Source organism: Tenrec ecaudatus, chromosome 1 (assembly GCF_050624435.1).
Source record: "Tenrec ecaudatus isolate mTenEca1 chromosome 1, mTenEca1.hap1, whole genome shotgun sequence".
Classification (NCBI taxonomy): Eukaryota; Metazoa; Chordata; class Mammalia; order Afrosoricida; family Tenrecidae; genus Tenrec; species Tenrec ecaudatus.
In genome coordinates, this window is record NC_134530.1 from 200,028,157 (window position 1) to 200,053,566 (window position 25,410).

General features: G+C 42.8%; 1 pseudogene; it reads right to left on the minus strand.

Annotated features, from left to right (window-relative positions):
- Positions 1-23,601: 23,601 nt before the first annotated feature.
- LOC142437269 (heterogeneous nuclear ribonucleoprotein F-like) lies at positions 23,602-24,843 on the minus strand (annotated as a pseudogene).
- Between the last annotated feature and the right edge of the window lie 567 nt (positions 24,844-25,410).

Below are 25,410 nucleotides of genomic sequence, written 5' to 3' on the forward strand. Positions count from 1 at the left end.
CCCCATCAGGCTGTAACCTGATTGGAGGCTGGATGCCACCCCCACATTCCTTTACATCTTCAAGTTGACATAAAATTATGTAACTGCCACATATGTGAAGATTCTCTGGTGATGCAATGGTTAAAGCATTCAACTTCTAGTCAAAAGATTTGTGGTTAGAACTCCACAGCAATTCTGTGGGAGAAAGACCAGGTGGCCTGTTGTAATAGAGATTTCAATCTATGAACCTCTGTGGGGCAGTTCTGTGTCACAGAGGGTTGCTATGGGCCAGAGTTGAATTGATGGCCAACTAACAACAACAAGGATATACTGTGTATATAGGGATGAGATGGTTGAATTGTACCTTTTTATTTGAGAAGGGAATTCCCTCCCTATAAGACAATTTAGTGGAGGAAACTGAGTAAGGTCCAACTATTCACAAGCCTTGGTGGTGTAGTGGTAACTCATTGGGCTGCCATCTACCTGGTGGGCAGTTCAAAACCACCAGCAACACCTTGGGAAAAAGCCTGAGCTTTTTACACCTGTCAACAATTACAGCCTATGAGTCAGCATTGATTTGATGGCAGGGAGTCTTATTCCTCATCCAAAGTAATTTTATCAGTAGAATCAAAGTGAAGTCAATCCATTTGTGGGTGGGTAATGCATCTGGTTGTTTGAGAATAGTAGATGATCCAAAAATGAGAAGGGAGTCTAGCAGAAGGTAGCGAAGCGATCCTGTCAGCCCTTGGAGATGTTAATTATGGAAAAAAAGGCTCAGGCTTGTCTCTGTTTGGAGACTTCTCAGTTGCTAATCATACTTAAGGAAGCATCAGTGGTAATTTAGAATCAGAAATGAAGGTCAGGTGAACAGGGAATGCCTCTTTCCGCAGATGATGTTTGAAGAAAGACCTAAACCATGAGAAGACTTGAACCCCTTTGGGGGAAGAACATTCCCAGTGGTGGGGGAGCATCTACAAAGGACCTGATGTGATTTAGAGAAATGGAAAAACCAGCGAGGAGCATCGCGGGCAGAAAGGAAAAGGCTGTGTGAGTGGGCGGAAGTGGACCAAAGGCAGAGCTGGCCGGGCTTGCTGTCCATGGTAAGGACTTGGATTTCATTCTCAGTATAATGAAAAGAATGCTACCTTGGGGTATAGAATTACCTGGTTTATGTTTTAAAGAGATAAGTCAGGCTGAATGGTAGGGGTTACACTTTTCTCCCTGAAGTCACTGCAGGGAGACCAGTTCGAAGGTTGGTACGGTAGCACCCAAGAGAGACGATGCTGGCTTAGGCTATCATGGTAAGGGAAACTGGATGATAAATGTATTTCAGAGATAAAGCTGAAGGGACTAAACATGGAAAGTATATTTTTGTGGATGGTAGTGTCATTAGCTGAGACAAGGAAGACAAAGAAAGGTCAGGTTGCTTTTGGACAAGGGATAGGAGGGCAATTTTGCAGATAATAAGTTCTCTTTTGAACATTTTAGCCTTTAGAAATTTAGTGGTGGGCATTTATGCAAACAATGCAGATGCTATATGATTTTTTTGAACTGCTTAGGTCATTTAGTTTCCTAGGGATATATATTTTATGCATGTGTGCAGTATTTGCATGGGCATGTTATATGTAAAACTGCATATACATGTCAATGAAGAGTTTGGATATATGGATTGGGAACTGGGTGGAATGTCCTTTATAGTCTGCAGCAACTCTTTATATATGTCCTTGGGACCTATGATAAGGCTCCAGGTGGCACGAACCTTTTATGTTCAACCAAGCAGTACTACGAAGGATCTCACTCAACTCTCATCAAGTCCCTGCTCTATGGGTTCCCAAGATGGTAACTGTATGAGTACAAAGCTCAGTCTTTCTCCTGTGGAGGTGGAGCTTCTGGTGGTTTTGAACTGCCAACCATTCAGATCACAGCCCAACAGTTAAACACGGAACCACTGGGGTCCATAGTACAGAAGACAGGCCTAGAAGTTGATTCAGATTCAGATTACAGTTGAGAGAGCCCTGTGGTACCATTCTACTCTGTGAAGCACGGAGTTGCCATGTGCTGTTCACACAACTGCAACTAATAACAGCATCGCGAGGCTTGGCTATTAGTAGGCACTTAATACATAGTTCATTAGTGAATTTATGCATTTTGTGAACAAAGTTGACAAGAAGATACCTGCCTTCATGGAGCTTAAAAGGAAGGAATGACTGAAATATATGTACACGCTGAAATGGATAAAGTGCTTATTTTCTCTTTCTGTCCCTAAGCATTTTTTAAAAAACATTAACTACAAGTGGAATTCTCCAGTAGGATTAATGTTAAAAAATGGTATCAATATATTAACCCATTTTTTTCTTTTTAACTTCGTGTTTATTATCATGATGTGCTTGAGACCAGTGTCAGTTGGTGGCGCGGTAGTTAAGGCACATGAGCATTATTTACAGTGCTTTGGAATTGGTTTCTAATTTTCCCTTGGAAAAATGTTATTTACAGACACTCTGTTTTCTCCAGTGGGTGTGAATGGCTCTGTGCCTCACAGAGAAGGAGTAACATGTCACTTAGGAGGTTTGTGATAAGGTTGGATCGATGTTTCAGGTGGCGAGAGGTGTCTCTCACAGCTGTCACAGCCTGCGCTGCCAAGGCTGGGGCACCGCATGGGGAGTGCCTGTCTTCTCACTACTGTGATAAATATAGAGCTGAGACGTTTGTGTTAATTAATACCCTGTAAAAGGAATTAGAATCTTCTGAGCTTTCTGGGAGTCTCTAACTTAAAACAACCTGCAGACATTCATTTTGCTCTCTGAGCTATCCATTAAATATGAAAATAATTCGTTTCGATGAATCATTTGTATGTACAGGTAGGCCTAGGTTATGGATGTTTAACTTCTGTACAACCCGTAGTTCTGATCCCACCCCCACAAGCTGATCACATTAAAAATTTGAGGCGCATTCAATGGTTTGCAATAATAAATGGGTTCTACTTTCTGCTATACATGAAAGCATTGCTATTTTTTGTTACTATATTACTACGTTAAAGATGTTTTAGCATGTGTTTAATGTTTTGCACGCTTAGAAATGTACACTGTGTACTAAAACATACACTTGACTAACTGATGTTAGCTAGTACTTAACTATATCTAACTGCTTCAAGTCATGTACAAATTTGATTTAAAGAGAGTTTTAAGAACCGAAGTTGCTCTTAAACCAAGGATTTCTTGTGCTTGGGTTCTGATTTGTTAAATATTAAGGTTAATTCTCAGAGAATATTATTCCATTTCTACCACTTCTAAAACCATCCAGTAGAAATCTTTCATCTTTCCTGTACTCCTGGTTTATAGGGGGAACGTCTTAACTATTGCCGCTGCTCTCTCTATTATTTCTAGCATCTGTTCCCCTCTACCAAAACATCACGGAGCCGTGCCTTTTCTTTCCTAATTGTCGATAGAGATGAGAAATCTGGGGATATTAAATGTGTGACACTGCTTGGCTGTTACTCATCACTGTTTCCTTCGATGACTTGTTTGCTTAATCAAATAGAAATAAAGACATTTTTATGAAGTCTCCTTTTCCATCTGGAAACAACATGATGTTCTCCCTGGACTTGACCACACCCTCTAAATAGTGGGACCTTTCCCACTACTAATGTGGAGCTAACGTGGGCATCCTAGATGGGGGAAGCTTCAGGACCTAGCTTGACCCTGGGTCTGTCCCGGGCACAACTTTGCTTTTTGGTTGGAAAGTAAATGGAATTATTCTTGTATGCAATTCTTAGTGTGTCTGTCTCACTGAGGATAGGCATGTCATCCTATTTTAGGATTAAGTGTACTTTCAATATTAAATATGAGAAGGAGATAATATTCAAGTCTTCTTAACTGGTGCTTCAAATAGAAAGAAAGCTAATCTGGGAGTTTAGAGTTAAGATTTATGTGTCATTTGCCATGAATTTAAATAAAATGAAGTGTCATTCTACAACACATAAAGTTTCTCTATTTGAAACCGCACAGTTAATTCCATTTATTTAAGGGTGGCACAAAGCTAACCTTCGTTGATCACTCTTCCAAACCCAGCGGGCTTGAGCTCCTAGTTCCCGCACTGGACGACTCCAGGACGGTCCTGGAGCTCTGAAAGGTGGGAACGGGCTGTAGGAGTCTTCTGCCTTCCTCCCGTGTCCACTCCGCAGATGTGGTTCCGATCCCTGACTCTAGAACCAGGTTTCCAGGGACGGAATTCTACTCTGAGAGTTAAGGCGTTTTCAGCGGCTCTGAATGGGGGAGCTGAATCCGTCTGCATTGTCTGCTTGTGGCCTGGACGCTCTGCTGAAACTTGTTTGCTAACGGTGAGGACCCTGCTGACGTTTGAAAGAAGAGTGATGTAGTTTCCAGTATCACAGCAACACCCAGGCCACCGCGGTACGACAAACGGACAGTCAAGTGGTGGCGTGGACCCTGAGATTGCTTCAGTCTGTTGTGAGCAGGATCACTGCCCGGCTCCCTGGAACCTAACAGCAAAGACACTTGGTGTGTGGCTGTGAATAATTCATGTAACCTCCCTGTCTTTGAGTGTCCTCGTGTGTAAAACAGACTAACAGTGGTATCTGCCCCTGTGGGCCTCTTTTGAGGGTTAAATGAGATGGCGATGGACATTTTTTAGGAGGATTGCAAATGTTGTTGTTTCTAGATGCCAGTGGTTCGGCTCCAACTTAATTCATGCTACACCAGCTCATGGCACTTCACTTCATGGAGAACCTTCCTCTGTTTTTGGTGCTAATCCTCTGCTTTACCAAGCACGATGCTCTTTTCTAGGGGCTGGTCCCTCCGGGAACATGTTTAAAGTACGTGAAATCAAGTCTCACCTTCCTTTATCTCATGAACATCGGGCTGCGTGTCTTCAAAGACATTTGCTTATTCTCTGGCAGTCCACGGTACTTTCAAAGTTCTTTGTCAGCTCCGTGACTGAGATGCATCAATTCTGCTGCAGTCTTCCTCACTCCCTGCCCAGCTTTCAGGTACATATGAGCCGATGAAATACCACAGCCTGGGCCGGAGGCTCCTGAGTCCTCAACGTGACATCTTTGCCCTCTGAGAGCACCGTCAAGAGGCAACCCTGCGTGTGTCAGGGCACGTCTGTGCTTCGTATGGCTGACAATGGCTGTTTTTCTTTTTTCAGAAGTAGATCATCAGGCCTGTCTCCCAAGTTACCTCTGGGGAACTTGAACCGTCAACTGTCAACCTTTTGGTTAGAAGCTAACCTATCACACCCTAGGACATAGTAGAATGGGCTCATCAGCTTTCTGAGGTGGTCAATATTTATGGGAACAGATCACCTCATCTTTCTCCTGAGAAGCCACTGGCGGAGTCAAATAGCAGCCCTTTGGGTCAGCAGTTCATGCTTCGCCCTCTCCTTGGCCCGCAGGGCTCTCGTATCAGGTAGTTGTTTATTATTCTTTTCAAGACTCATTTTCACGTTAAGTACTGGCTCTTCCCTTAGACAATCTCACCTGCTGCTACTGCCATACTTTTTCATGACAGTTTTCCTCGTGTCGCACACCAGCTTTCTTCTTTCGCTCTCCTGAAGCATTACTCATACAAGGCTGTTCTGAGAGACCATTGTGGTTAATAGTAAGAGCTCACTCAGCTGAGTGACTTGCCTAATGCTAGGCACTGTGCTAGTAGTTGTCTACTTAACTCCTTTAATTCTCACAATTCTGTGAGCTAAGTGTGACTTTTATCCTCATTTTAGAGAGGAGGTGACTAAGGCACCAAGATTGAAAATTTACCCAACCATTAAATAATGAAGCTAGGCTTTGGACGGAAACATCTATTTTCGGAGTCTGTGCCAGTATCCCATTATTTTGAGGACTTTCCATCTCTGCACAATCGCTACTCTCTGGAGAGACCACCACTTAGCCTGCTCCTCGTGATGACTCATTTGGCAGGTCAAGTGCCCCGTCAGTACTGCAGGGAGTGGGCATCGAAACAGAGGAAGAGCTTCTTAATCGATCATAATGAGCCTGAGGAAAATGCTTAAATTCTCTTTTGTGAGAATACATTCTCTCAAAAAATGTTGACAAGCATACTTAAATACTATTATTTATAGAGGAGGAAACTGAGTTTCAGGAAGCAGAGGCCCTTGCCCACAGACTGCATTGCTCAGGAGCTATAAGAATTTGACCTCAGGTCCACTTGCCTCCTTCAAGGTGTGTTCTTTCCATCATATCATCCTATCTTCCTCAAAGATCACCCCAAACTTTTCTGCAGGTAAGGCTGGCCATGACCTTATTTAAGGAGACTTAGTGGCATGGTCAAATAAGTGTTGGGCGGTGAACCCCAAGGGGTCGCAGTGGTCAAGCCCACCAGGGGATCCCAGGGAGAAAGATGAGGCTGTCTGCTCCCATAAATACTCACCAAGCCCTGAAAACCCTAGATAGGTTGCTAGGAGTTGGAATTAATTCAGAGGCGGTGGAGCTTTTTATTGGTAGTGGTGGAGGTGCCTGGTGAAGCACTTGAAGGCTAACCAACCATTGGGGGCTTGACCGCATCGGCAGCTCCACAGGAGAAAGGAGGGGGCCTCTTCTGCTATGCAGGTTCATATGAGTGTGGATGTGCTCTACACAGCGGAAGAACAACCCTTCCCTCGTGTAGTTAGAAGTGGTCATTACTCTTTTAACCGCCCTCTCCAGTTCCTTCCTCTCTTCGTGAACCTCTCTGAATCAGCTTTTCCTTCTACTTTTTTATTATTGCTTTGAATCATCAAGAAACATGTAAGCATCTATAATGTTAAAAGCAAACAGAAGCTGCTAAATGGATGAAGGATGCATATGCAAATATTTAAATTTAGGGGGCTACCATATGATACTAGTATCACTAGACTTGGTTTATCTAAATAATACCTAGAATTATACGACATTGAGTGCAGCAATCAATGAATGGCAGAATTCTTGCCTTCTCTGCAGGAGACTTAGATTGATTCCAAGACACTGAACAGGTGTTAGCAGCTTTTCCAGACTCAGACAGACTAGGACGAAGGACCTGGTGATCTACCTCTGCAGATCTGCCCGTGAAAACTCTAGTCCAATCCCATTGTGTATGGGGGCACCAGGGCTGGGGAGCTGACTTGATGTTAGTTAACAACAATACGTTGTGAAGGCATAGTTGATGCCCTTGGGGTGTCAGCTTAGCTGAACGGAGTGTGTGTGTGTGTGTGTGTGTGTGTGTGTGTGTTTGCCATCTCTCGAAGTTCTCCCAGGTGCACGACAATCAGGGCCATTTCTAGGTCAACTCAAAGCAGCCTTCCTTTTCGCTCTGCTGGGAATGCGTTTTATGTGTTTGTATCAGAAAAGTAAGAGGCTTTACATAGGCTTGGGATTCTCTGCCTGGGTGATCAGCCTAATTGCAAGTCAGTCCTTGCGCGTTCCTATCCCTGACCAGGAGGTGTTATTGCTGAGTTCAGGTCTGTCTCCTTTTCTCATGCACACTCTTCTGCTGTTTCAGGAGCTCACTGGTTGGCCATGGTTGGCTTCCCAGAAGCAGCTGTGTTTACAGTCATTACTTTCATGTTAATGTGCTTGAAGGTGACCTTCCTTAAACTTTTTGATTACTCTCTTGGGGGCGGGGAGAGGACTGTAGGGCCAAACTGCTATGTAACAGATTACTACAGATTTAGTGGCTTATAACAACTTCCATTTATTGTTTCACAGTTCTGCAGTTCAAAAGCCCAGGCATACTTGACAAGATCTCACAAGGCCAAAATCTAGGTATCAGGAGAAATACACACCAGAGATATTTTCTCCTCTATAATTTTACATTATATGAGACTTTTAAGGACAATCTAACTAACTATGTGACTTGATATTCAGACAATGTAGTGATAGAAATATGGGAGGATAAATATTCTGGCATTCCATCTGAGTTTATACAATCACAGTACTTATTTGAGAAACTTCATTAAAAAAATCATTTTATTGGGGGCTCGTACAACTCTTATCACAATCTATATATACATCCATGTGCCAAGCACATTTGTACCTTTGTTGCCTTCATCATTCTCAAAACAGTTGCTTTCCACTTGAGCCCTTGGTATCAGCTCCTCATTTCCCCCCTCCCTCCCTGTTCTCCCCTCCCTCATGAACCCTTAATCATTTGGAAATTATTATTATTTTATTATATCTTATATTCTCTGACGTCTCCCTTCACCCACTTTTCTGTGGTCTGTCCCCCAGGGAGGAGGTTATATGTAGATCCTTGTAATCAGTTCCCTCTTTCTACCCCCCACCTTCCCTACACCCTCCTGGTATTGCCACTCACACCACTGGTCCTGAAGGGATCATCCGCCCTGGATTCCCTGTGTTTCCAGTTCCTGTCTGTACCAGTGTACATCCTCTGGTCTAGCCAGATTTGTGAAGTAGAATTGGGATCATGATTGTGGGGAAAGGGTGGAGAGGAAGCATTTAGGAAGTAGAGGAAAGTTGTATTTTTCATGTTTGCTACACTGCACCCTGACTGATTTGTCTCCTCCCTGTGACTCTTCCATAAGGGGGTAGTGGGGTCCAATTGCCACAGATGGGCTTTGGGTCTCCGCTCCGCACTCCCCCTCATTCACAATGATAGGATTTTTTGTTCTGATGATGCCTAATACTTGACCCCCTTGACACCTCATGATCGCACAGACTGGTGTGCTTCTTCCATGTGGGCTTTGTTGCTTCTGAGCTAGATGGCCACTTGTTCACCTTCAAGCCTTTAAGACCCCAGACACTATCTCTTTTGATAGCCTGGCACCATCAGCTTTCTTTGCCACATTTGCTTATGCACCCGTTTGTTTTCAGCGGTCGTATCAGGGAGGTGAGCACACAATGATATGATTTTTTTATTCTTTAATGCCTGATAACTGATCCCTTCGGCACCTCATGAGCACGCAAGCTGATGTGTATCTTCCATGTGAGTTTTGTTGCATCTGAGCTAGATAGCTGCTTGTTTCCCTGCAAGCCTTTAAGACCCCAGATGCATATCTTTTAATATCCAGGGACCATCAGCTTTCTTCACCACAATTGCTTATACACCTGCTTTGTCTTCAGTGATCATGTCAGGAAGGTGAGCATAATGGAATTCCAGTTTAATAGGACAAAGTATTCTTGCATTGAGGGAGTACTTGAGTGGAGGCCCAATGTCCATCTGCAGCCTTAATGCTAAATCTATACATATATGCACATTCATCTATTTCCACATCCTCATATAGAAATATATTTACATATGTACATGCCTGTATTTAGACATCTATAAATGCCCTATACCTCCTGACTCTTTCCTCTATTTTCTTTGAATTTCCTCTTGTCCCACTATCATATCCAGCCTTCATTAGGGTTTCAGTAATTCCTCTCGGTTATATTACCCGTGGTCATGCCTCACCAGGCCTCTTACACCCTCCTCACCACTGATTTGGATCATTTGTTGTTCCCTTGTCCCTGGGTTTGTTAACACCACTACCTTTCCCCCCACTTCCCCTTCTTCCAGGTCCCCCCAGAACTGTTGATCCTGTTGTTTTCTCCTCCAGATTGTTCATCTAGCATATCTTATTTAGACAAACCTGCTGAGATAATAACATGCACAAAAACAAGACAGAGCAAAACTAAGCAACAAAATGAAACAAACCAATGGCAAACAAAACAAAACAAAACAACAAGAAAGAAAAGCTTGTAGTTTGTTCAAGGACTGTTTGTTGGCCTTTAGGAGTGTTTTCCAGTCGAGTTTGATGGGGTGCCAAGCCCTGGCCCCAAAGTCTATTTTTGGTATTCCCTGGGGACTTTGTTGCTGTGTTCCCCTTGCTGTTCTGTTCCATGCCCTTAGAGTTTTGCCTTGGTGTGGTGGAATCAGATCAGGAGGAATTCCCATACTGTGTCTCCAGTGTTGTCTCCTATAGGGACTATGGATCAGCAAAGGATGTCATGTCTCATATTGGGGCCGGCCGGGTAGTCTTCTCTGTGGATCGGCTGCACTGAGGGCGAATATCGTCCTCAAGGCTTGGTGGGCCAGGCTGTGCTCCACTCCTTCTTCCTCCCCCTTCATTTGCTCCCGTGTTCTCTGATCAGACATGTCCCTTTCCCGGAGCTGCAGAGTCAGTGCTGTCCTCTGAAATAAATTTTTCTGGGGGGAGGGACAGGTGTCCACATAGTTGGGATTGGGGCCGGCCTTTCAGACCTCTCCACTGGTTCCCTACTCATGCCGGCATGTTGCATTCACATCTTGGAGCACTAGGTTGAAGGCTTGTTCCTCTTTCCCTGTGGAGATATAAACAATACCCTCCCTTGGGTGGGTTAGTGCCCTGTGCTCCCGCTACCCATTTCTTCCCCACCCGCCCCCCCACCCGCCACATGCACACTTTTTTAGTTGCCTACCATATGTATCCCTGGATTTTGTCTGGCCCCTGCCATACTACCTGGTCCTCACCCTAGGAGTGTTTGTATACAGTAGCTTTTTCCCTATGCTCCTTTTACATTTTATTTTTTAAAGCTTACCTCAGCAGACTCATGTTGTACTTGTCCTTTTGTGCTTGGTTTGCTTTGCTTAGCATGATTTCTTCCAGTTCTTCCCATGCAGTGATATGCTTCATATGTTTATCACTGCTTTTTAGTGATGTGTAGTACTCAATGGTATGTATATACCACAGTTTTTTAATTCACTCATCAGTTGATGGAAATTTGAGTTGTTTCCAACTCCTTGCAATCGTGAACTGTGCCACGATGAACATTGGAGCACAGATGTCTGGCTGTGGTTTGTTTCTTGCTTCTTCTGGGCATATTCCCAGTAGGGGGATTTCTGGGTTTTATGTAACTCGATTTCCATCTGTTTTAGATATTACCAGATTGATTTCCATAGTGGCTGTACACATGGTGAGGAAGGTGCTCACTTATCCCTGGAACCAAGTCTTCTCCTGCTGGTTCTGTCACCATTTGTAGTCTTGTCTCTTATGCCTAATATGTATCCACTATTTCATTTCAAGAAATAGTTAATTGAGGAGCAATGGAGACGACTGGGTAAGTGTAAGGGTTTGAAGCCAGGAGCCTGAGTTGAAGTCCAGGTCCTCCCACTCACTGGCTGGGTGACCTCGACAAACGATCTGTCTGTGACTCATATGTAAAGTGGGATGAGAATAAAACCAACCTGATAGGGTTATTGTGAGGATTGTTATTGTTGTTGGGTGTGTTGAGTTTATTTTGACTCTTTGCCAGCTCATGTGACAGAGAAGAATTGCTACAGAATTTCCTGTTCTATGTTCTCTACAAATCACTAGATCTTTCTCCCATGGAGGTACTTTGTGAGTTCAAACTTCCCTGCTCTTGGTTAGCAGTCAAGTGCTTCACTATTGTTGCACCAGTGTAAAGATGTCCTTTTCTAATCTTTAGGACTTCCTTGATTACATGTTGTTATGTGGCCCTGGTGGACAGGGAAATTAGAAAGGTGTGTCTACTCTACTTACATAAACCCTTAACAAAACTTTGAAGAACTTTCTATGACTGGTGGCAGAAGAGGAAGCGAGAGGGATTCCAGGCATGTGTGAACCACAGTTGGCTTAGAAGATAGAATAGGCCAAGAGGCGTATGGGCAGACTCGAGGAGATATTGGGGGGCTCCTCCAACAGGAAATCGATTTGGCCAACAAGGTGAATGAATTTAGAAGCAGACTTCCCTTGGAATCTCCCAAGAAGTGCCCAGCTAGCAGACACTTTACGTTCAGTTGTGAGGTTCTGAGAACCCAGTCAACTTCAGGTTCAGGACTACAGACCTTTGTGGCAAGGGGTTGGTGGTGTTTTAAGTCAGCATGTTGTGGAAATCATTGCTGATGTCAGATAGATTTCAGCTGGAAGCAGAGACTCCCAGAAGGATGTTTACCTGGGTTTTATTGGCGATGCAAAGGCATTCAGCCGTGTGGATCTTAACAAATTGTGTTTAACATTAGGAAGAAACAGAATTCCAGAACACATAAATGTGCTCACGTGGAGCCTGTACATACATCAAGAGGCAGTCACTTGAACAAAAAAGGGGACACTCCATCACTGAAAATGAAGAACGGTGCCCATCGGAGTTGTATCGTTTCATCGTACTGAATGCTGAGCAAACAATCAGAGAATCTGGACCATATGAATCAGTCTGTGGTATCAGGGTTGGAGGATGACTCATTAACAACCTGTGATATGCACATGACACAAGTTTGTTTGCAGAAAGTAAAGGAGACTTGAAACATTTACCAATGACCATCAAAGGCTTCCATATGGAACATACATGTCAGTACAAAGAAAACAAGAATTCTCACATTTGGACCAATAAAGATCACGGTAAATTGGGAAAAGATTGAAATTGCCAAGGATTTTATTTTACTTGGATGCATTACTGACATCCATAGAAGCCGCAGTCAAGAAATCAAATGACATATTACACTGGGCAAATCTGCTGCACAAGATAGCCTGAACGTGTTAAAAAAAAAAAAAAGACCACTTTGTTGACTGAGGTACACCTGAAGCAAGCCACGCTATTTTCTTCATACGAAATAATTTATTTTGTTTTTGTTGTTGAGAATATATACAGCACACATATGTTCCAACCCAGGTTTCAGTGTGGGCAATTCAGTGACATTCATGACATTTTTGAGTCATGCAACTATTCCCAGCCTTCTTTTCTGAGTTCTTCTTCTCCCATTAACAAAAACTTACTGCTCACTAAGTATGTTAGTCTGGGTACATTAGAGCAACAAATCCACAGAAACTCATGTAGAAGAGAGAGTTTTATATAAAGGGTAAGTACACATCAAGAAAATATCCCAACCCAGTGCTGCCCAAGCCCACAAGTCCAATATTCAACCCTATGTCCAACACCAATGCACAAAGACCTCCTCCATCCCACAGAACACATGCAATGATGCTGAATGCAGGAGGAAAGCCAAGTCAGTGAGTGTGTAAGCATCTCAGTGCTGGCAGGGGTCTCCACATGGCTGCTCCAGCACCCAGGGCTGCATCGGGGTAGGTCCATGCGGGTTCTCCTCAGGGAAGTCTCGCAGGAAGTGAGCCTTGCCAGCTGAAGCAGGGAACTGGCTAAGGCAACTGCACCCTGGTCTGACCATCAGAAATCCAGAGGCCTGAGAACTCAAAAGGCGAGGCTCACTGAGTCATTTATCTCTCTGCCCGTCAATTAACCCCACATGTGTTTATTAGACAGGTTGACTCAATAAACTTGAACTATCTCACTAAGTTTGCTAATTAATCTTTCAAGTTCCTGTTGTCAGTTTGATCCACCCCTGATAAATCTTAAAGATAATAAAGAAGTGGTTGAATTGGAGCATGTTTTGTTGTGTATACTTTTGCCACAATTGAAAAATAATTACACGAATAACAATGAGTAAAAGGAAGATAAGTTTCTAAAATGGACTGTGGTGATAATTGTACAAATCTTCTTGATATGATGGAGCTGCTGGATTCCTGTTACGTGGATAAAATGCCATTCAAACTATTAAAGTCAAAAAATGATGAAAGTGCTCAAAGCAGACTTCTTAAAAACATGTTAAGACAAACTGTCGTTTGCCTTAAAGAAGATTCCAGGAGATAGTTTGGGTTTAAGGGTTAAAGATTATTTTAGGACAATGGATTTGGGAGTTCATCTACTCTTTGTGGCTCCAGAAACTCTGCATTTCCAAGCCAGGGTATTTTCAATCACCTCATACTCACTCAAGATCTGAACAATGAATAAGAAGGGCCAAAGGAAGATGGACGCATTTGAATTACAGTGTTGCCAATGAATATCGAATGTACCATGCGCTGGCAGAAGAACGAAGAAATTTGTCTTAAAGAAGTGCCACTTGGATCGGCTTTCGAAGCAAGCTTGCGGAGACTCCCTTTCCCTTTGCTTAGTCTTGTTCTCAGGAAGGATGGGAAGAACATTCACAGCAAAGTAAATCTACGTACTTTGTCAAACCTAGATCTATTTGTGAATTTACTCCCACTCTCCCTCTGCCACCCGGGCCAGCAGCTCTGGTGGCACCATGGTTCACAGTTTGGCTGCACACACTAGGTTGGTGGTTTGAACTATGAGAGAAAGGATGTAAGGCCCTGCTCCTGCAATGACTTTCCAGCCTAGGAACCCCTGTAGGACAATCAGCTTCACTCTGTCCTATGCAGTTGTTAGGAGCTGGTACTGACTTGAATGAGGTGCTTGCGTGATGCGGGTAGGGAACAGTGTTGAAGAACTTGGTCCCAGCTCTCAAGAAGCATGTAGTCCAGAAGTGAAATCATTTTAATTTTTATCTCACCACCAGGATCAATGAAGATTGGCTATGGTGTATCTTGTACACATTTCTTCTTTCTGGCCTCACTTTGGTTTATTTATGGTGCTATAAAGACTTGGTTTTTAGTTTCTTTCATTGTCAGCCGCTGGCTAGAGAATGTTTGGTGATCAGTATCTGCAGTTTGCCACAGGATGAGGATTTATTGATTGTCTTCTGTGCACAACTGTGTGGAGGTCTGGGGAGCTCCTTACAATTGAGCTCAAGTATCATAAACCATACAATGAGGATGTCCGTTTTAAACAAAGGATCTATATAATCTTTTATCTCTGGAACCCACCACCTGGTGTTCCCAACAGCCAGAGCCCAGAACCATTGGAGTACAGAAAGAGCCACAGGGGCCTCAGCTTGCTGTTTCTTGAAGCTGTTCCAAGGGAAAGGGACCTTTCGTTACAGAGACAGCTCCTTTTAGAGTTCAGTGGCTGTGACACCACCCCAGCTGGCCACCCAGCAGGGACCTTCTTATACCTTCCTGTACTTGAAAGTCATTTCCCCCACCCCACCCCCACCCGTGGAAAGAAAGGGGAAAGTCACTAAGGGCAAGTTGGTGCAAGGGGTGAGAGTAGTGGGCAGGAAAGGAATGAAGTAACGAGGCTAATGAATATGCCTTCGATGCTTTCATTATTTTTAACTAAATACAAGCTGTCTTCAGGTCCCAAGGTTTTGCACTATAGATGTGAGTGGTGCCTTTTTATGTGTATTTACTGTAGATGGGGGTGGTATTATTATTATTTTTTAAACATTCACTTTAAAAGTAGCTAGGGTGGAAGTGAGGAATATAATTTGTTGCCTATAATCATTATGAATCAGTAATCTCCTCCTGGAAATGGAAAGTGATTCTCTCAGAGGAAAAAACATAACAAATTATAAAAACTGTGTGAATATCAAAATAGATTTTGCAGAAACCTGGAATTGTAGCATTGAGAAGCATCTCAAAATCATCTGCCAGGTGGATAGGTTCTCCATGGCCACATTTCCAAGGCGCGATCATCTAGTCCTGAAACAGGAAGCATTCTAAAGAATAGGAGCTTGGGCATTATTTTACTTTTTTATTTTATTGCAGTAGAAAGTATATTTTTTAAATTGCAATTTTCGCCATTTTTACATGACATAAATTGCTTCCACAATGCTGTGTGGCCATTACCACTTCCATTGGAAACGTTTAATATGACTCTAAACAGAAACTCAAAAACCAAACCCACTGCCAGTGAGTTTCAACTCACAGTAACACTATCAGACAGAGCATAATAACTGCTTTCTAGAATTTCCAAGGCTGTAAATCTTTTTAAAAAATCATTTTATTAGGGACTCAAATAATTCTTATCACAATCCATACATACATCAATTGTGTAAAGCACATTTGTATATTCATTGCCCTCATCATTCTCAAAACATTTGCTCTCCACCTAAGCCCCTGGTATCAGCTCCTCATTTTCCCCCTCCCTGCCAGCTCCCCTTCCCTCATGAACCCTTGATAATTTATAAATTATTATTTTGTCATATCTTGCCCTGTCCGATGTCTCCCTTCACCCATTTTTCCATTGTCCGCCCCCCAGGGAGGAGGTCACATGTAGTTCCTTGTAATCATTTCCCCTTTTCCAACCCATCCTCCCTCTGCCCTCCCAGTATCGTCATTCACACCACTGGTCCTGAAAGGATCATCCTCCCTGGATTCGTTGTTTCCAGTTCCTATCTGTACCAGTGTACATCCTCTGGTCTAGCCACATTTGTAAGGTAGAATTGGGATCATGATAGTAGGTGGGGGGAGGAAGCATTTAAGAACTAGAGGAAAGTTGTATGTTTCATGGTTGCTACTGCGCACCCTGACTGGGTCATCTCCTCCCTAAAACCCTCCAGTAGGGGGTGTCCTGTTGCCTACTGATGGACTTTGAGTCTCCACTCTGCACTCACCCTCATTTACAATGATATGACTTTTTGTTCTTTGATGCTTGATACCTGATCCCTTTGACACCTCGTGGTCACACAGGCTGGTGTGCTTCTTCCATGTAGGCTTTGTTGCTTCTGAGCTAGATGGCCACTTGTTTACCTTCACGCCTTTAAGACCCCAGACACTATAGCTTTTGATAGCGGAGCACCATCAGCTTTCCTCACCACATTTGCTTATGCACCAATTTGTCTTCAGCGATCATATTAGGGAGGTAAACACGCAATGATATGATTTTTTGTTCTTTGATGCTTGATAACTGATACCTTTGGCACCTCATGCTTTCTCAGGCTGGTGTGCTTCTTCCATGTGGGGTTTGTTGCTTCTGAGCTAGATGACCGCTTGTTTACCTTCAAGCCTTTAAGACCCCAAATGGTATATCTTTTGATAGCTGTGCACCATCAGCTTTCTTCACCACATTTGCTTATTCACCCGCTTTGTCTTAAGCGATTGTGTTGGGAAGGTGAGCACCATAGAATGCCAGTTTTATTGAGGGAGTACCTGAGTGGAGGTCCAATGTCAAAGGCTGTAAATCTTTATGGAAGCAGAAAGCCTCATCTTTCTCTTGTTGAGTAAACTTATGGGCTCAGACTTCTGACCTTCCAGTTAGCAGCCCCTAATTCACCACTAGGCCACCAAGGGACTCCCTACTTTCTCCTCTCCTCAACCCTAGCAATCATAAATAAACTCTTGTTTGTGTGCATGTGGATAGTCTAGATATTTCTTATTAGTAGTATCACACTGCATTTATCCTTTTAGGTCTAACCGTTCACTCAGCATAATGTTTTCAAAGTTCATTCATGCTGTAGCATGTTTCAGAATTTGATTTCTCTTCATGGCTAAAGAATATCTCATTGTGTATATATTCCACATTTTGTCTATCAATTCATTGATTTATTTTTTGCCAACCTTCCAATTTTATTTTCCTTGTATTTTTCTATCATTTTATTTGGGGCTTGTACAACTCTTGTGTCAAGCACATTTGTACATTTGTTGCCATCATCATTTTCAAAATATTTTCTTTCTACTTGAGTCCTTGGTATCAGTTCATCATTTGTTTCCCTCCCTCTACTGCCCTCCCTCAAGAACCCTTAATATACTATATATATATGTATATTTTAATGTCTTACACTGACCGATGTCTGCCTTCAGCCACTTTTTGTTTTCTGTCTCCCTGGGAGGGGGTTATATGTAGATCATTGTGATCAGTTTCCCCTTTCTCCTTCACCTTCCTCTTCCCCTCCTGCTATAGCTACTCTCAATATCGGTCCTGAGGGGTTTATCTGTCCTGGATTCCCTGAGTTTCCAGCTCTTATCTGTACCCACATACATGCTGGATTTGTGTGGTAGAATTGGGGTCATGATAGTGGTGGAGAGGAAGCATTAAAGACCTAGAGGAAAGTTGTTTGCTCTCCCATCTTGATTTGGCCCCAGGTGGGCAGGTCAGACCAGCCACTCTCAGAAATCTATCCTCAGAGCTGTCCTCTGGGGCACTGTCACCAAGGGCGACACAAGTTCTTTCTGCATTTCTGCATTTGGGCGATTGTAAATCAAATCAAAACCAAACTCTCTGAAGTCGAATCGATTTCGACTCATAGTGACCCTATAAGTCAGAGTAGAGTTGCCCCTGTCGATTTCCAATGTTGTAACTCTTTACAAGAATGAGAAACCTCCTGGTTCCATGGCCTAGTGGCAGGTGGCTTTAAACTGTTGGGCTTTGGGTTAGCAGCCTAGAAGGGTGACTCATAACCACTATGTAAATTACCTGTGGTACTGCCTGCTTTCAAGTCTCCAGGGTAAATACTTAGGCTTGGAGTGGTGGGTCATGTGATAATTCTCTGTTTAACTGTTGTCTGTATTGGCTGCACTGTCTTACAGGCTCCCTAGCAATGGACTCAGGTTCCAGTTTCTCCACAGCCTCTCCAATTCTTGTTCGTGCCTGTCTTTCTGATGCTCAGGTCTACGTGCAGTTTCCTGTGTCTGGAAGCCCGGGTCCTTTCTCACCGTCTTCCCAAAGCACAGTTTCTTCAATGAGTCTTCCCTGATTATACTGACATTCTCTTGTTTTTATCATTTTTTTCTCTGTGGCTCTTATCATATTTCTTTATTTTTAATCGCTGTTTATAAATTGTTATTCTCTCCTTGCTGGAATATCGACTCCATGAAGTTAGGGGTTTTTATGTTTTATTCTCTTTTTACCGTTGATTATCTAGAAAATGCTGGTAAGGAGATGTCCCACGCTGTTGATTTGTTTCTGGTCCATAGTAAACACATAGCCCCCAGAATGACCCAGGGTCTGGTCATGCGTCAGTCTCACTATACCTTGAGCACATTGTTGCACTACTGAGTCAGTTCATCTCACTGAGAGCATGCCTCTTTCTCTCCCACGCTTTCATTTACCAAACATGACGTCTTCTCCAGGAGCCAGGCATTGTTGATAGCATGTCCAAGGGACACAGCGTGACATTTCACCGTCCTCCCTGAAAGGAACGTTTAGCCGGTGCTGCTTCAAGGACAGATGTACTTGTTCTTCCGCCAGTTCATGTATTACTCAATAATCCTTTCCTTGATCTTCCTTATTTATTATCTAGTTGTTCTGATAAATTGTGAGCACTTGAAAAATATAGAGGGTGAATGAGTATATTTTAAATTAAATAAGATTAATAATTAGTAACCAAATTGATTTTCTAAAAATGACATTTTTAAATCCTTAAAAAATTTTCATGGGCATGTCCTAAACAGAGTCAGGATAGGTAGAGCCTGGAATGCCAGAAGGCAGTTAAAAGACTTATGCAAGTCAAAGGCTTGGTCAGATAAGCAGTGTTGACACTGAAATTTAAAAGTAGCAGTATTTCCTTGGTGCTTACCACAATTTTTTATTATTACTGATATTTTTCCTAAGTACTAGATTAAAATGATTCTGTCTCGTTGTTTGTTTCTTATTCTTTAATTACAATGAAGGTAAGTTTTAGTTTCATAGAGTGGGCTTTTGTTTTAGTTTTGTAGAATGTAAGTGTTCATTTTTATTTTATTTAACATTTGGCCTTTAACAATTTTCATAGATTTGTATCAATAATCTCTCTTTACATATAAAGCTATTGAACAACCTCCAAACGCTTGTATTTTCTGCATATGTTTTTCTTAATCTACTATTTATTTTTTATCTTTGAGGCATTACATATTTAATGTTTAGACATTTTATTTTGTTGACTGTTAGTCTTTTACATTTGTAATATCTTCTGTCACTTTTTGGTTAAGTATTCATCCCTGATTAGAGTTTAATTTACATTCCTTAATTTTTATTCTGAGATGACTGTTTATTTGCATACATGTATAAAGGTATACAAGTATAGATGTGCCTGTGTTCTCTTCCCCCAGACTCTGCAAACATTTTGTACAATTACCCACCATAGCAGAGTTATCAAATGAAAACAAAATAGCATCTAAGCAATACTATTAGCTAAATTATTGACTTTATTTGGACTTAACCAGTTTTCCAGTTATGTTCTCTTCCTATACTAGGACTTGATCCAGGTTCCAATAAGTCCTGTAGCTAGTTGTTCCATCTTCCCTTATCTAACATGACCTTGAAGCTTCTGAAGATGACTGATCAATTGTTTTGTAGTATAACCCTTTATGCGGTTTATCTAGTTATTCCCCTCAAGACTGGGTTGAACTTGTGTATTTTCAGTAAGAAACCTACAGAAGCAGTATCATTATCTACTTCAGAGCATTATAACATGGGATTCATGATGTCACCATCTTGTATTGCTGGTGATGTTAACCATGGTCACATGGTTGAAGTAGCGATAACTGAGTTAGACTGAATTAGTCTGTAAAATTGCTGTTGCTTTTTTCTCTTTGTAGCTAATAAGTATCCTGAGGGAGATAGGAGAGCAAGCAATAACACAGTGCTGTTTGGGTTTCAGCTCATACATGCAAGGTTTTTCCAAACAAAATGTGTTTAAACCTTCTCTGTGATCAGTGCATGACTGCAGACAAGTTCTTTCAGTGATGCACTTGACTTAGTTTAGTTAGGGTGTGGTGAAAGGGAGATCCAATCTTAACAGTGGCTCTGAGGGGATCTTCTAGGCCTGTAAAATGCTGAGAGGTCAACTCAGAAGGTTATGGTACAATTGTTTTCTTTTTAATTCGGAAAGAATGGTATTGAAAGATTTTCTAGGACATAGGATACTTATGGGGACCTTATTATGAAGACTTCATCTTTTCATTCACACACACATTTCTGTAATTCATCCTCCTGGTTTGCGTGTGAGTTATGTATCCATTATTGTGACCGGTCCCCCCCCACCCACCCGGCACCCCATCCTCAGGGTGTCACTGCTCCTATTACTGTTCCTGAAGGGATTATCAGTCCTGGATTCCATGTATTGAGAGCTCTTATCTCTACCCAGTCTAGCAGGATTCGTAATGTAGGACTCAGGTCATGGTAGTGTAGGGGAGGAAGCTTTAGAACTAGAGGAAGAACTAGAGGAATATTGTGTGTTCCATCGGTGCTGTATTGCACGCTGGCTGACTCGGCCCTTCTGTGTGACCCTTCTGTGAGAGGATGTCCAATTGTCTACAGATGGGCTTTGGGTCTCCATTCCAACCCCTCTCATTTGCATCAAAATAATTAGTTTGTTTTGGATCTTTTGATACCTGCTACCCGATCCTGTTGACACCTCATAATCACATAGGCTGGTGTGCTTCTTCCATGCGGGCTTTACTGCTACCTTGCTAGATGGCAGCTTGTTTAACATCGCTTGAAGGTATCATCCACCCTGGATTCCCTGTACCTCCAACCCTCATATGTACCAGTGTACAGCCTCTGTCCTATCCAGCCCTGCAAGGTAGAATTCGGATCATGGTAGTTGGGGGGAGGAAGCATCCAGGATCTGGGGGAAAGCTGTGTTCTTCATCGATACTACCTCATACCCTAATTAACCCATCTCCTCTCCTAGGCCCCTCTATGAGGGGATCTCCATTGGCCGACACTTGGGCCTTGGGTCTCCACTCTGCACTTCCCCCTTCATTTAATATAATATATATATACACATACATATATACATATACACATATATACACATACATACACACACTTATATCTTTTTTTTTTTTTTTTGCATGATGCCTTATATCTGGTCCCTTGGGCACCTCGTGATCACACTGGCCGGTGTGCTTCTTCCATGTGGGCTTATTTGTTTCTGAGCGAGATGGCCGCTTGTTCACCTTCAAGCCTTTAAGACCCCAGACACTATCTCTTTTGATAGCCGGGCACCATCAGCTTTCTTCACCACATTTGCTTGTGCACCCATTTGTCTTCAGCGATCCTATCATGGAGGTGTGCAGTCAATGATATGATTTTTTGTTCTTTGATGCCTGGTAACTGATCCCTTTGGGACCACTCGATCACACAGGCTGGTGTGTTCTTCCATGTGGACTTTGTTGCTTCTGAGCTAGATGGCCGCTTGTTTATCTTCAAGCCTTTAAGACCCCAGTCACTATCTCTTTTGATAGCCGGGCACCATCAGCTTTCTTCACCACATTTACTTGTTCACCCACTTTGGCTCCAGCCGTTGTGTCGGGAGAGTGAGCATCATAGAGTTCCAATTTAATAAAAGAAGGTATTCATGCATAGAGAGAGTGTTTGAGTAGAGGCCCAAGGTCCTTCCGCCACCTTAATACTTGACCTATAAATATCGACACAAAGATCTATTTCCCCAACCTCCTATATATATTTGCATGTACATGTCTTTGTCTAGACCTCCATGAATGCCCTTTGACTCCTAGCTCTTTCCTCCATCTCCCTTGACCTTCCTCCTGCCCTACTACCATGCTTCATCGCCACCTGGGCTAGAGTATACCTCTTCTCTAAGCAACCTTACCCTTGATCATTTCCCACCAGGCCTGCCACTCCCCCTTCTCTACCCTTTGGGGTCCCATGTTTTTCCCTTGTCCCTGGGTTTGTTAACACCACTTCCTTACCCCCCTACCCCCCACCCCAAGTCCCCCCGGAACTGTCGGTCCCGTTGTTTTTCATCCAGATAGGACCAAGGGCGTGAGGGACGATGCTGGGAGAGTGGAGGGTGAGTGGGTTGGAAAGGGGGAACTGATTACAAGGAGCCACATGTGACCTCTTCCCTGGGAGAGGGACAGCAGAGAAGGGGGGAAGGGAGACCCCGAATAGGGCAAGATATGACAAAATAACGAGGTATAAATTACCAAGGGCATATGAGGGAGGGGGGAAAGGGGAGGGAGGGGGGGGGGGAAAGAGGACCTGATGCAAGGGGCTTAAGTGGAGAGCAAATGCCTTGAGAATGATTGGGGCAGGGAATGTATGGATGTGCTTTATACAATTGATGTATGTATATGTATGGATTGTGGTAAGAGTTGTTGGAGTCCCTAATAAAATGTAAAAGAAGAAAAGAGAAAAAAATGATTAGGGCAAAGACTGTACAGATGTGCTTTATACAATTGATGTATGTATATGTATGAACTGTGAAAAGAATTGTATCAGCCCCAATAAATTGTTAAAAAAAAAACAAAAAAAAACATCGCTTGTTTAGTCTTTTCGTTTTTTAATGTTTTTATTTATCTTTTTATTTTAGCCTCATTCTGAAAATATAAGGAACACATAGATTAGATGTATTATTATTTAATTCACACTAAAATACATTAGTATTAAGATGAATTATATCTTCAAACACCCAATCATTTTGCTAGCTTTTGGTGAGCAGACAGTCTGTACCAGTCATTGTGAAAGTCTTTATTTTAAGAAAAAAATTTGGATAACAAGTTTCACTTAGAAAAATACACCCAAAAGGAAATCACAGTACAAAGCAAGGTTTAAGTCAAGGCCTCACCAATGCCTACAGTATTAGTATTTTGTCTCAATTTTTAAAATGAACTTTTTAAAAGCTTAAAACTTAACCTAAAAGATTTTAAATGAGAACAAACTAGAATGAACAAACATGAGAAATGTTTCTCTTTGGATTAGGTATCTAGCACCTTTTGAGTTTTCAAAGAAGGCATGTCTTCCCAGTGTGTTTACTGCGATGTGGTGTAAAAAGATCCATATATTTAACTACTTTAACTCTGGTGTCACTCTTCAGTATACTACAAAAATGTTGAGTGAAGCCAAAAATGTTTATCATTTACTCATTAACTTTATCACATGCTTCTAGAAGAAAGTTTCTATGAGAAAACACTGAAGAGGTAATTTTTTTAAATCCAGATTTCATAAAACTCATGGTGCAAAATGGGTCCCCCAGCTTCTATGTAATAACAACTCTCCACTGCTTGTTGGCTGCCTGTGATAATTTGATTGAAATAACTCAAAATATTTCTATAAAACTAGTCATATCCATCCATGCTGTTTTGCTGACCACTATAGCCAGCCCCGTAACAGCCACTCACAGACTGACTCTCAAGGCCAGTGTAAGGAGACTGGGTTGACACCCCCATGCCCTGTATAATTTGGCCATTATATACCCCATTGCTGGCCCTGTGGTTGAATTAAAATAGCTCCGTGTATCTATGCTGCATATTGCCTCTGTCTTTTGATGTTGCGGCCACGGCTTCTTCATGAGTGCCAAACTCGACATCTGCTTCACCGGTCACTCTTCCATCAGGGCCAATCTCAATATGTATTCTCACAGGATAAAGTGGAGAGAAGAATTTTATACATGTCATTCTCCGTTGCTTTGTATGGTAGCCCCTCATATGGACACAGTGTCTGGTTGTGCTCTGGACAGCAAACTCACTGTCTCCGTATCTGTGGTCATACATTCCTGACAGACAATAACTGAGATCTCTTCCACATAGATCTGTGGTGAAGCCATAGCTATCGCTGAGGCCACTATACTCCTCATAACCCCCACAGCCTGTGCTATAGGCCCAGACCTCATCCTGTCAAAGCCTGCTTGCTTCACAATGCCAATATATCTCCGAGCGGTGCCAGGCTGGTCATAGGTCCCTGGCCGCTGCAGAGACATGAACATTAGAGGGGGATCAGAATATGTTCTCACTTCTTCCTGACTGCTCTTAAACACTTCAATATAACTGTGCCCAATTCTTTCCTTATGCTTCCCTAGCGCCTTCTCCACTAATTCCTGTGAAGCAAACTGCACAAAGCCTTCTCCTGTAATCTTGCCCTCGGGGTCGACTGGCAAAGTGATACCATTGGGCATAATTTCCAACCCTGAGAAGAACTGAACAATTTCTTCCTTTGTGCATCCAAATGGAAGTCCTCGGAGGCGCACGGAGCCCTCGTTGGCAGCATCGGCACTGTTTGGACCACTGTGCTTCAACACCCAGTCCATTTCGGTTCGGTGGGACTTGAATACCTCAATATAGCGGTGCCCCATGTTTTCTCTGTCTTTCTTCAAGGCCATTTTTACATCATCTGATGTAAAGTTCAACAAAAGCCTCACCACTCTGTCTTCCTTCTCTGGTGTAGATGAAATGAACACCTGATGCACCATCATGAACTTTACCTTCAGAGAGGAAATTCTGCCCATCCTCAATCGAGCAAGACCATGGCAAGCCACGGAGATTGACCACAAAACCTTCACTTCCCTTAGGACCCAGCATCATGGAGATTCAACAGGTTAGGTGTCAAACCAGCTTAGTGTGGCTTTTTGTAGTTTTAAAGATAATGGTAGATGCTCAGTCTCAAGATGAATTAGCCTTGGGTTACACGCTCCTGCTCTCCACACCTGGCGCCTCGCTTGCTCGTCCCACCTGAGCACCTTCAACTCCCCTAAGACATAACACAGCCCTGGTTCCACTAAGGAGCCAGAAGAAGGACTGTTTAGTCTTTAAGATCCCAGATGCTATATCTTTTGATAGCTGGGCACCATCAACTTTCTTCACCGTATTTGCTTGTGCACCCACTTTGTCTTCAGCGATTATGTCCAGAAGGTAAGTATCACAGAGTGCCAGGTTAATAGAACAAATGAAGACTTCATCTTATATACTTTGGACATGTTGTCAGGAGAGACCAGTCCCTGGAGAAGGACATCATGTTTGGAAAAGTAGAGGGGCAGCGAAAGAGAGGAAGGCCCTCCAGGAGATGGATCGATAAAGTGTCTGCAACAACGGCTCAAGCATAGGAACAATGGTGAGGATGGTACAGGACCAAGCAGTATTTAATTCTGCTGT